This window comes from Gopherus flavomarginatus, chromosome 3 (genome assembly GCF_025201925.1).
Source record: "Gopherus flavomarginatus isolate rGopFla2 chromosome 3, rGopFla2.mat.asm, whole genome shotgun sequence".
NCBI classification, from domain to species: Eukaryota; Metazoa; Chordata; order Testudines; family Testudinidae; genus Gopherus; species Gopherus flavomarginatus.
In genome coordinates this window covers 186266820-186279528 of record NC_066619.1, presented here as the reverse complement: position 1 = coordinate 186279528, position 12709 = coordinate 186266820, and the positions used below count along the sequence as shown (strand labels likewise).

General features: G+C 39.9%; 1 long non-coding RNA gene across 1 annotated transcript in view; it reads left to right on the top strand.

The window, feature by feature from the left end:
- The window catches only part of LOC127047881 (uncharacterized), a 339119-nt gene that overhangs the window by 168490 nt on the left and 157920 nt on the right, over positions 1-12709 (top strand). The window lies entirely within an intron of this gene.

The window sequence follows — 12709 nt, the reverse complement described above, 5'->3', positions numbered from 1 at the left end:
AACATCAGACATGAAGAACAAGCCCCCTCAGCACCCCAATGAGAATTTTCTGTTCTAAAGTCCATTTGTGAAGTCACTTTTGAATAGGAATCAGTTGGAAGAAATATGGCCTTATGTTTAAATCAAGAGAGAGGTTGATGTCTCAAACTAACTGGAGGCTTCCAATGGATTTAGTAGAAGGTTGTCCAGACTTGAAGAGATAAAGATAGCCATAAGTAGACTTTTGTCTGAGAAGAGGGGATGTAGTTTTCTAAATAAATATGGGAGAAAACTACATTTTAATTTTATTGCATGTGATGGTTGTTTGGCTTTCTATGTCAGCTGATGACTCTAATAGAATTCCAAGGTTGTCACAACTAGAGGACATATGTTTTTTAAAGATCAGTCATGACTTTTGCCAGTTCTTCAATGCTCTATTTATATCAGGGACTGGACTAGCTGGGTAATGTTGTTATTCACTCTTGGAGAAATCAAGACACAGGACTTGATGTCATTGTGAAAAGCCATCAATATGCCAGTTTCCCCAAGCAGTGAAATAGAAGATATCCATAACATTATGGAGCTTTTCAGCTGCCTCTGTGACTATCTGAGAAGAATGAACAGACAAACTTGCTGGGGATCTAGTCCCTGTGGTCTTTTGGGACTTACACAACACATCTGCTTTCTGGCTTCCAGCCAGTTGAAAAAAAATGCTGTTATTCCCTAATTCTCCATCATGCCTATAATGTGTTCATTGCCAGAAGGATTTATGCATTCTCTTTGATCTTAGTTTGTTAGATTTACAATGTTAGAAACAGCAGTAGTGCAGATAAAAATAATTAATTGTTAGAAAAAGGTGTTGAGCTGTGCGTAGAATCAGGATATAACACATGTAAAGGTCCCAAGCAAAAATTAAATAAAAAATCAAATAACCTGCCCCCCCCAAAGCGCTCTGCTCTATTATCTTCACTAATCCAAAATTACCACAGAACCATTGCCACTTCCCCTCCTGGGTGGCTGTCCTGGCTTCACTCCTCTCACACTCAGGTAACTTTCCTCTGCTTTCCTTCTAGCTGGCTGTACCCTAGTCATTTCCTTCCTCACTCCATCCTCTTACTTGTATTACAGTAGCACCTAGAGGCCCCAGCTAAGAGTAGGGCCCCGTTGTGCTAGACATTATGCCAATGCACTGTAAGGGTACGTCTACACTACGGAATAATTCCGATTTTACATAAACTGGTTTTATAAAACAGATTGTATAAAGTCGAGTGCACGCGGCCACACTAAGCACATTAATTCGGCGGTGTGCGTCCATGGTCCGAGGCTAGCGTCGATTTCCGGAGCGTTGCACTGTGGGTAGCTATTCTGTAGCTATCCCATAGTTTCCGCAGTCTCCCCCACCCCTTGGAATTCTGGGTTGAGAGCCCAGTGGCTGATGGGGCAAAAATCATTGTCGTGGGTGGTTCTGGGTAAATGTCGTCAGTCATTCCTTCCTCCGGGAAAGCAACGGCAGACAATCATTTCGCGCCCTTTTTCCCTGGATTGTCCTGGCAGACGCCATAGCATGGCAACCATGGAGCCCGTTCAGCTTTTTTTTTTTTACAGTCACCGTATATGTACTGGATGCTGCTGACAGAGGCGATACTCCAGCGCTGCACAGCAGCATTCATTTGCTTTTGCATGATAGCAGAGACAGTTACCAGTCGTTTTGTACCGTCTGCTGCCAGTGTAATATGGCAATGAGATGACGGTTATCTGTCCTTTTGTGCTGTCTGCTGCTATCATGGGTGCCCCTGGCTGAGGTCGGCCGGGGGTGCAAAAGCAAAACTGCGAATGACTCCCTGAGTCAATCCCTCCTTTATGGTTTCTAAAAATAGAGTCAGTCCTGCCTAGAATTTGGGGCAAGTGTACTAGAGAAGCAGTGTTTAAGAAAGCACAGCTGCTCCGTGTCAGATCCTGCAGAAATGATGAGCTACTTGCCATTCACTGGGGGTGCCCCTGCAACAACCCCACCTGTTGCTTCCCTCCTCCCCCAACCTTCCTGGGCTACCATGGCAGTGTCCCCCCATTTGTGTCATGACGTTATAAAGAATGCAGGAATAAGAAACAGTGACTTGTTAGTGAGATAAAATGAGGGGGAGGCAACCTCTGTGTTCTATGACAGTCCAGGCAGGACATTAAGTGGTGCGGGGGAGAGGAGCCCAGCATCCTGCTGCTATGATAGTCCAGGCAGTACAGAATCTTTTTTTTACACCAGAAAGGGAGGGGGCTGATGGAGCTCAGCCTCCAGTGGCTATGATGAAGACGGTTACCGGCCGTTCTGTCTCATCTACTGGGAATGACCAGGAATCATTCCTATTTTTACCCAGGCGCCCCTGAGGCCAGCCAGGGGTATTCAGCAGTTATCAAGCACGTACCGTCTGCCACCAGGGAGGGGAGAGGAGCGGATACTGCTCTTCACTGCTGCAGCATCACGTCTACCAGCAGCATTCAGTAGACATAGGGTGACATTGAAAGAAGTCAAGAAACGATTTCTTTCCCTTTTCTTTCACGTGGGGGGGTGGGAGTAAATTGACGAGCTATTCCCTGAACCACGCTGGACAATATGTTTGAACCTACAGGCACTGGGAGCTCAGCCAAGAATGCAAATACTTTTCGGAGACTGCTTTGGACTGTGGGATAGCTGGAGTCCTCAGTACCCCCTCCCTCCCTCCATGAGCGTCCATTTGAGTCTCTGGCTTCCCGTTACGCTTGTCACGCAGCACTGTGTAGCCTGCAGATTTTTTTTCAAACTCTTTGGCATTTCGTCTTCTGTAATGGAGCTCTGATAGAACAGATTTGTTTCCCCATACAGCGATCAGATCCAGTATCTCCCGTATGGTCCAGGCTGGAGCTCTTTTTGGATTTGGGACTGTATTGCCACCCGTGCTGATCAGAGCTCCATGCTGGGCAAACAGGAAATGAAATTCAAAAGTTTGCGGGGCTTTTCCTGTTTACTTGGCCACTGCATCCGTGTTGAGATTGCTTTCCAGAGCGGTCACAGTGGTGCACTGTGGGATACCGCTCAGAGGCCAATACCATCGATTTGCGGCCACACTAACCCTAATCCGATACGGTAATACCGATTTTAGTGCTACTCCTCTCTTTGGGGAGGAGTACAGAAACCGATTTAAAGAGCCTTGTAGTGTGGATGGGTACAGTCTTTTGACTCCCAGTCAACTACTCTATCCACTAGACTGCATTGCCTCTTGCTCCTTTTTTTTCCCCACCTTTTCTCCTTGTTAATATTGTGTTGCGTCAACATTCAGAGTAGTTTTATTGTAATACATTTTATAAGTATCAACTCACTGAATACCCTCTAGCATTTGACATTGCTTTTATATATATGTAGAGTTTTCAATGTAAACTATATGTCAATATACATTGTTTTAAAGAGAGTCCTAGTCTTGCTACGTTATGGCTGTGTTGTCAAATCACCTGCCTCGTCCATAACATTCCTCAAGAACTAGACCAGAAAGAATCCAAAATTGCATTTAGAGAGGTAAGCCCACCATTATCTCAGTTACAGAGTGGAAAATTGAGTGTCCTCCTGGATAGGCCCTAACATTTTATTAATCCATATGCAGAGTCTGGATACTATAGTGAAAGTGGCTTACAAATACTGATATGCTGAGACTGATTTGCTTTATAGGTGGATGGATACCTAGTATGTAAATAGGCTGATGTTTGCTTCATGTGGGGAGGATTTAAACATGCCTATATCACCAAGAACACTCAATGAGCTAATCAAAGCATCATTTGGACAATTAAAGCCTACTCTGAGCAGGTGTGCATTAGGGGAAAAGGGAGCTACTTCCTGTTACACAGACGGAAGGATCTCTTCACAATGCTGAAGGAAATGCAAGCAGGTGGGTCTGGCTAATGTGCCACCATAGCCCAGGGTGCAAAGTCTAAAATTGGTGGCATGTCTAGTCTTCAGCTGGTGACCTTATAGATTAGTTAGAAACATTGCAACATTTCAGAGCAGCAGGACAGAAAAGGAAACTCCACAATATGTCTTTATTCTGCTATAGGAATCTTACTTGCAGATAGAATCTATCAGCAGCACCTCTGCTCCTATGCTAGTCAAGGCACAGTTTGTCCAAATCCATGTTATCATAAACAGGAATCATTAAACTGAAGCATTCAGGTTTTTTAAACAGAGGAGCTGATTTCAGAGGTGGTATGCTCACAACTCCAGTATAAGTCAATGGGAACTGCAAGTACTCAGCTCTTCTGGGAATCTGGCCCACAGCTCTTGCGTTTTGAGTGTCCAGGAGTATCTAAATTATGAAATCTTTTGCATTTTGGATATGGAAAACTGGCAGAACCAAATTTCTTCATACTTGGCAAAAACAGAACTGCTCTCAATGGAGACCAAGCATGGAAAGTTCCAGTCTGAGAAAATTATTTTTGTCAAAGTTATGAAAGGTTTGAATATAGTTTTATATAGAAATCCCTTCTTGGATTGCTGTCTATAGTGACATTATAATGCAAATAGATATTTAAATAAAATGTGGAGAAGTTAGATTTATATTCATTTACAATTACTAGTAAGGGTAAAAAACAAACAAACAAAAAAACCCCTCAGAACAATATAGTGACATTTTGTCACACAAACAATTTTGATTTGGCCCAAATACACACACACACACATTTGGACTTTGTGTAACAAGTTGCCAAACATTTGTTTTCATTTAGATCTGTGTTTGAGTATGTGCACATCGACACAGGGAATTTTGAGTCCATAGGAACTGAAGAAATGTTTCAATTCCCAATGAAATTCTTTCCATTACCTTCACTGAGAGTTGGATCAGTTCCTCAGTAAGGACTTCAGAGTGATATCCAGCATTAAACTTACTGAAATAACTAATTTTTCATTCATTTGAATGCATTTTGGATCAGGCCCTGATACACCATATTCGTATATTGTGCCATACGGACGCTACTTTAAGTACACTGAACATACAAAGGCATTGAAGGAGTTTAGAGAAAAGGCTACAATCAAAGCCAATTTTTGGCAAGAAAACAGAAAAATTACTTAGATTTGAAAGAACATCATAAATCACAAGTTTTAGTTTAATTACTGATTCCTTTAAAACACTTTGAAGATTCTAAACAGATTTTTGACTATGTCTGTATTCTTATTGGACTCTGATTCAGGAAAACATTCCTATTCAGGACAGCACTGAAGCACATTCTTACTTTCAAGTGAAATCTGTAAGTCTCAAGTGCATGTTTAAATGTAATCACATGCTTAAACCTTGTCTTGCATAGGGATAGAATTAAAAATATGTTCAAAGTGATTTCCCAACATGGGGCTTTTACTTGCTTTTTGTGAGCACTATTGTTTTTTCATGCATATTCATGTAAAGCAAATTTTGAGTCTATATCCAAGATTTGAGTAATCTAATCAAGGGAGAGAATGTTATTTAGGTGATGAGCTACAAACTTTGCGAGCAATTGTCAATCACCTGCTAAAAGAAAACAATCATCTGTTCATGGATAATTCCTGAACAGAATAGAGATTAATTCATTGAATGTATTGTTGTTCACCTATGTCTATTGAGAGGGACAATGTCTACTGGAGGTAGGGTAAGAAGAACTTTCTAGTCAAAATTAGAGACAACCCTGAAAGAAGTTTGAAATATATGATATTCCCATAAAACAGAATAGAAAAAAAAAATTAAGAGAAGAAAGAGGCTTCTTTAGTTGTATTCGTTGAAACTTTTGCTTTAAAAATGAATGTGCATCATGGGTCAGATTACACTTTGGGCCACACTTTCACAAGGTAGTGCTTAAGATACACGAGAAAAAAACTACAGCATTCACAATAGAACATCTATGTACCTATTTGCATGCACTATTACTATTTTTATTTGCATGTGCATGTACAAATAGAATTTCCATAAAGCAATGAGTATTTGTACAAATTTGATGGCAACAATTTATGAGCAATTTAAAAAAAAAATCCCATATCTGCTACTTAAAAGAACATTAACCAAAGATTTTTGGGTATGAGAATTCTTCCTTCAACTTGGGTACCAAGATATTTCTGATCTGGTTCAAAGTCTTGTGGTCTGTCTTGGGTCAGATAAACTCAAGTATTTCTTGGGTTTCCTAGCATAGCTAGTCTTCATCAATAGTAAATGAGGTCACAGCCAGGCATTCCAGCATATAAAATGGAGCTAGATTAAAACATAGACACTATAGAAATAGCTGAGGGGTGAATTGCCCCATGCATCTCAATCTGGTGTTAAGGGGGCCACCTCTAAGACCCACCAACACCATCCCAACAGAGGACTGTGGCAGCTTCAGTATCTCAATCTCACTCCAAAGTGGTAAACCACTTAATCAATCCTGAATGTCTATACCCTGCATCAAAACTGAACATCAAGTGCTCCAGTGAACTATCATCCCATTTCACTGAAAAGCTCTCACATATTCACGCAGCCTTCTCAAACAATTTGTTCTGCTTATGCCCACCAACCAAAAGCTCAGTTGCATTCCCAGAGGTCAGGACAGTCAGATATCAAGAAGTTCTTGAAACCATAGAAAAACCTTGATCCAAGAATCCAGCTCATGTCCTTTCTGGCTTGTAAAAGAGTCATGGACAACAAGTGCCATTCTGACGAAAGAGCAAATGCCTCATTCAGAGAAGTAATTTCACCTTCCCTTTTCAAATATGCAATAGTCTGACCATCACTGAAGAAACCCACCGTGGCTTCATCAGTTCTAGTCAACTGCCAGCCAGTATCAAACCTCCCATTCTTGAGCAAGTTCATAGAGAAGCTAGCAAAAGGCCAACATTAAGCTCATCTAACTGAAGTTAATAACTTAAACACAGCACAGTCTGGATTTAGGCGAGGACATGGAACTAAAACTACTTTGGATGATCTCTTGTTGATATCTGCACTGTATCTATTGATTCTCATCCTTCTGATATCATCCATCCTATCTCCAGCATTCTACACTGTTGATCATGAGATACTACTGTCTCACCTGAGAGAGGTGGTAGGGATCCAGGATAATGCACTAAAATGGTCTGAATCCTCCCTAGAAGGGAGCACCCAATGAATAGACTTTTAGGTGACTTCAGGTGACTTGGTCAATTGATATGGACTCAAGTGCCAGAAATATGTAATTGATACACTGCTCCACCTATCGTTCACCACCTGTGACCACACCATAACACTAACACCAAGATGGGCCAGTGCCTGGACAGCTTCAACTCATGGATGAAGAGTAGCTGGCTGAATATAAACCAGAGAAAGAGAAATGGTGATGGTGATCAGAAGAAAGTATTTGGAAGAACTCTCACCTTTGGTGCAGTGTCTTTTGGTTAAATATGCACACCCAAACTGGTCAATTTAGTCCATAGTTTAGGAGTATTCTTGGATTTCTCACTGAAACTAAGCTCTCACATAGCAGCATCCATCATCTCTGATTGCTTGGCTAGGAGACTCCATCCCATCCTTGTGGTTGATAATCAGGCCTCAGTTATTCACTCACTCTTCAGCTCTGAGTTCAAGTACAGCAATGTCTGGGCATGAAGCCTTCAGCACTTAGGAAGTGCCAACTAGTACAGAATGTGGCAACACATCTCCTAAGTAATACAGGCTACAATGAATACATGAGACCAATTCTCCTCTGGCTTTTCCTGGATTTTCAAATCAAATTCAAGGTTTTGATCCTTCAAAGTGCTCCATGGTCTGGGCCTAGAGAATCTAAAAGACCATCTAAAGCTCTGGGATTAAGACCATGGTTGATAACTCTTCTCCTGCAGCACAATGGAATGCTCTACAATAAGATAAAAGCTCATGAGTATTGAAGCCATAACTTTCTCAAGTGCTGGTCTGAGACACTGAAATTTACTCCAACATGAACTAAGGACTGTCACAAACTTCATGAGCTTCCAGTCCAACTGCAAAAGGTGTTTCTTTGACATTCCCTTCTCTAAGATAAATACATAAACATGCATATTTAAAACAACAAAAGGTTTATCAAAACAAGATGCTCCACTGCAGATGCTTCACCTAAGGGGATGAGAGGTGACAAGTGACAAATGTTAGTACAGTTGCTTAATGCAATACAGGAAGACACTCAGATACTACATTGATGAATCTGGTATAAGGATCTATTTAGAACAGACTGCAACAGACCTAGTACAACCCCATAAATAGGTACATTCCACCTTCTTTCACTTCTGGGGAAATAAAACAGAATATGTCTCACCTTCAGATATGTTAGGGAAGGATAAGGTCACAGCTTGAGGTTGGAAATACAGGAGAATGAGAGGTGTGCTGTGATGTATTTAAAGTCCTCAGTTGCCTTAATTTCACTCTATTTAAAGATCCAAGGCAGTGTTCTCCTGCAAACTGAATCGCTAAAACTGGATCTTTATCAAATAGGATTAAATCACTCTGGTCCAGATGGGGTGTGAATCAACATTTGATCCACACAAGCATTTTCATTAAAGGCAGAAATGAAAACTCATCACAGAAAATTGAGTTTCATAGGAAGTTACTTGTTCACTTTTCAAGTTAGCTAAAGATGCAATGACATCACTATCAGTATGTATTATTTGCATTTCTCAAAAGGAAGAGTGACTAATCACTCAATCACACAATTCAGTTCAAAAATTTGATTCCAAATGGTCTTGGGTATAATTCCAGGTTCTGTTGTTGCCTCAAACTTGAGCGAACTTAAACTTCTGACTGCTAAATATCACGGCACAACTTCAGGATGTTGTGATGACAAAGACATGATACAGTTATCTAAAGTATTTACATAACTGATATATTATGGGTTCAGTTTACATAATGGTTTTGATTTCTCCCTGTCTGATTTGTTCAGCCCCTTAAGGATTTTGGACCAAATTCTCAAAAAACAGGCAGATATGTTGCCCTTCTATGCTTGGACACAGAGGTTCATGTGCTCCGCTGATGTAAATCACATGCTGAATTGTACCATCCGAGGATCTGGTCCTGAGTGTGTCCAATACAAATTTATGAGAATATTAATGGATAATTTGTTTGCAAGTACAATGACCCCTTTATGTTCCATTAGCTATTTTGTGCTCACAATTGTATATTTTATGAGCACAATTGTCTCTCTAGTCTGCCTCCACACTTTTTTAAAATCATAGTCCTTAATGTCTTATTTTTGGCTAGATTCAATATGCTGAGTTCAGCATGTTTTGTGCAGAATGGAATTCTTTTCCTTGGAGCATGAAGTGAGCACTATAAATGACCTCTGTCATTTACACATTCGTGAAATAAAACAAAGGAAAAACATGCTCTTTTTTCATTACTATGGGGAACTGAACCTTTTGTTTTTACTCACTTCTTTCAATCTGAGAATTTAACTTCATTTTTTTGTTTATGCTTCCAAGTTGTGTTAATGAAGTACTATCAACAAAATAGTGTATGGAATGCTTATGTAACAGAATTTTACTGTAGGGTTTACTTCATTATTTGGCTGGGTAAATAAAACAGTTGGCAGATGGATGGAAGAAAATAGAAAAAAAAAATCCAGTGAAAAACACTGCCATTCCAGCAGTATTTATAACTTGATACTTAAAAGCATGGTGAAAGAAAGAAATTATGAAGCTTCAAGAATCAAAGTACCTTAGGAATTCTATGCATTTTAAAGTAACGTTAGAGGCCTGACTTGCTCAAACCCCATTTGAGTAAGGAAACTCAAAGGTCCAGCTGAAATTCCACCTTCATCCCACTTGGTTAACTTTTGTAGTGGTTTTTAATTCTTATGCATCTTTGCTGTTAAGGGTTCTTGCCAAGACTGGAAATGGTAAATGTAAAATATTACAAATACTTCTAGACCTATTTGAATTCTGGGGGGCTTATCTGTTATGTACCTACTTACTTTTTAACGTTCTTCTGTCACTAGTTGAACCTGATATCTGCTTTAAGTAGCTGATGGACCTGATTTGAAACCTACGATCCAAACACCCCACATTTTGTGGGTGTTCAGACAAATCCAAATATTGCTAGTAGGCAGAATCTTAGTAAATGGGATGAGCTAAACCCCATATCCAAACGACCTGGAGTGTTTGGGTATTTTAAATCCAGAAACCAATTCTGCAGCTTGAGCCCCCCTCTGTATGAACATACTTAGCCCAGTAGCTGTTGAACGATGCTAGTATTGAAGTTAATACAAAAAAATACATTGCTTTTATTTAAATAAATGCAACTAGAAAACTAAGAAAATCATGAATGCAGAATACAATGTGTAAAGTTCATGTGACTTTTTCAAATTACAGATCATCATGAGCCACAGCAAATACATATGTATGTAACTGGATATTGAAGCTGACATAAAGAACTAATGCGGATATGGTGATGAAAGTAAGAGAGACCACTAACAAGTCAAGATGCAGTATAACTGTAACAAATTTTGTGTTATGCTTTGCACACACCCGCTATCCCCACAAAGAGAAGCTGATTTAACTTGTGAAGCAGAAGCTGGCATCCTTGCTAATGGCTAGCCTACCCAGGTTCATTATTAAACTGACCAAAGCATTGTCTGGGTTTGATGGTCTGCTGACAACACAAGCACACGTGGCTTCTGCAAAGCATCACTGGAGCATTATCCAGTTTCTGCAGTGCTCGCTCGCTCTCTCTCTGACTGCCAGGAACACTTTTATCCAATTATTTGTGATTATCAGTTAGTGTTGTTTTCTTGATTATGCACCAAAAACAAAATGGAACTCTGTCAAGTATTACATACTCTAGTGTATTCCTTAAGATACACTCTTTACCAATAAAATAAAACATCCATCAGAATAAGCTTTCCAAAGTATTGCCCATAATGAACCTTTGTGCTGCAAGATATCTTTTGCCTTGAACTGTTACTCTCTCTTTTTTTCTTTGAGGCGTCATAGAGGCTCTCTGTCATTTCCTTGAGGTGTGGTGTGCAGTATCTGTTTATTGCCATATTGTCATTTGAACACAGTTTGGACAGGTACCCTTGTACAGGCTTGGGAATGAGAGGCTCACAGCATTACGTGTATTTCCCCGAAACACACTAGAGTCTGCTAAAAGCAGCAGACTGAGGATAGATTAATCAAACTACAAAGCAACTCTGTGACTTGCAGTGAGAAAGGCCAGCTTCCTTTCTTAGGCTGCTGGTGTGATGTGATATAATTGGCAGTGAGGCAATTCTGGAGAAAACTGCTGAAATGGTGTTAAAAACCTGGCATTTTTTCCACTTTTCCCCCTCCTCAGAAAGCATGCATTGTATTTCTAAAGGCAAAACGCAGTCTGTTAACCACAATAACAGTTATTTAATCCTAACCTTGTTATGTAGGTCTGTTCCATCTTCCACTGCAGGTCCATTTGTAAAAGCAATTAAGAAAAAAGCTAGAGGTGGGCCAAGCCAGAGACTAGGAAGAGAGAATGCTGGCAAGCAAGTAAGCATCTGAATCCTGAGCTATGTTCTTTTCCATGTTAGGTTAATAACACATTTTTTTCACTTCATTTTTTGAGATATGAGAACACAAAGTATAAGGAAAAACTATAAGAAAAATAAAAACCTAAAAGGACCGTTTTCTCTGCTCTTCACTTGAAGCCTGACTGCCATTGACTTCAAAGGGCTTTTATTCAGGCTCATGATGAAGTTTAATTGAGTGGAAATAACACTATGAGGAAGTAAACTCATTAGTCAATACATCTTTTCCTCAACTGGGAGAATGGCACTGTAAAAATGTGTGCTTTGTATTGTGGTCTATTGCAATTGATTTCATTGGTAGTAAGGATGTCTTTGGAAGAGCCATGTAGGGAACTTTGAAGATGCAGAAGCATCAGTAAATAGACACAGCTTTCCTTACATTCTAATTTTAATGCTTGCTGGGGACACTCCTGTGTAAAGCAAAAACTTTATCTCAGCTCACCAAAGGTATGTTTTGTTTGTAATCTTAGGAGTTTAAAAGACCAAACAGCCAAGCTTGATACTTTACAAAAATATTCCTTTCAGACTGAGACTCTATGCCTCAACTTTCAGTCTAGAATGGATTTTTATGAGCAATTTATAATCCAAATCAAAATAAGGACTTATAAAGGAAGTGCTGACACAAACTTAGAATGGGATCCAATAAAAATGCCATCTGGCTTCTGCAGTGCTGAAACCTGTGCAAGGCCACAACGTTCTTTCTTTCCTGTCCCCCCAGCCTCCTACCTGCGGCCCATAAAAAATATTTTCTTGGGCCTTACATACATTTCTATGGTGCCAAACCTAACCAAAAAATATAGTAATAAAATTAAGCTTTTATTGACAATGTTACAAATTGTGCTACTCCATGTGTTGTGCAACCTTTAATTGTATAATATGCAACATCATATAATATTCCAAAGGGCAGGGAACAGCTTTCTGACACAGAAGGATAGGGAGAAAAATAAGATTTTATGAGTTTGGTGTCAATGAGTGACAGATGGGACGAGAGAAACAGATTTATTTAAATGCTATCTGCGCTTTAAAAAAATATCAAAACTGGGACCGATCTCCCTGCTTGTTCTCCAAGCAAACATTAGCTGTAGTGCAATGGAAATGTATGGGCAGGTGTCATAAACAGATAGCTAAGGGTTAATGTTCTTTTACCTGAAAAGGAGTAACCTGAAACACCTGACCAGAGGACCAATCAGGAAACAAGACTTTTTCAAATCTGGGTGGAGGG